We start from the raw sequence: 949 nt of genomic DNA, 5'->3' as shown, positions 1-949 counted from the left end.
CGAAAACGGTCAGTCAGCCTATGATATTACTAAGTATATTTGATGATATTATTGTGAATAAAGTAATTTATATATAACCTATTTACGTGGGATCTTGTTTGAAATTTTTAATCCTTAGCTATAAAATTTGAACATTTTATACATGTTTAACTAAAAATAATTATTAAATTTTAAATTTGATATATTTTGTTGAAATCGAACTTTAAACGCTTATAAAAAAAAAAATTGTACATATGTATTTTAAATGTTTTTCAACTGCCGTTGTAAAAATATATCAGGAGCCTTGCATTAAATTTTCACGCTTTTTTACCTAACAAATACAATTTTATTGATATTTATAGAAAAAAAAACTAAAAGAAAAATGAAAACTGACAATTTCCGTAAACAGCTCACAAAGAGGCGAAATATTTTCGGTATTATGGTGTATATAATATAATATATATATATATATGTATATAATATATTTATGGTGTATAGAAAATGAAAATATGAAAATTCAGTGAAATTTTCATGTATCTACAGTTATTCGTTTTTGAATTACAACGAAATAACAAAATCTGCTATGTGAGAAATGGAGTGAATATCCAATTTATAAAAATATAAAATTCAAACGCTCATAAAAATTTAATTTGATTTGCTTGAAGACTTTTTTTTTTTTTATAAAATATATTAATGACAGTTCAGGTTTTATTTGGCAGTAGTTTTTTAAAACAATCAAAGTTGTATACTAATACACTATGATAATAATTTAAAATGCATTATAAACAAAAAAAAAATGTGAACTTCAACGTAACATTTTGTGAGTATAAATTGTTTACGGAGAATTTTATTAAGAAGTGCACTTTGAGCTCGACTTTGAGCATGCATTTATAATTATGAAAGAATTTATAGAAATTATATTGCAGCACATAACATAAAATAAACTGGTTCAAAATACTCAACTAATAGT

The 949-nt window shown here is 22.8% G+C and overlaps 1 protein-coding gene across 1 annotated transcript in view; it reads left to right on the top strand.

The window, feature by feature from the left end:
* LOC103309266 overlaps positions 1-949 on the top strand; it is a 3,275-nt gene that overhangs the window by 413 nt on the left and 1,913 nt on the right. The window lies entirely within an intron of this gene.

Source organism: Acyrthosiphon pisum, chromosome A2 (assembly GCF_005508785.2).
Source record: "Acyrthosiphon pisum isolate AL4f chromosome A2, pea_aphid_22Mar2018_4r6ur, whole genome shotgun sequence".
Taxonomy (NCBI): Eukaryota; Metazoa; Arthropoda; class Insecta; order Hemiptera; family Aphididae; genus Acyrthosiphon; species Acyrthosiphon pisum.
Note: the sequence above shows the minus strand (reverse complement) of the source record. Positions and strands in the feature narration are given on the sequence as shown.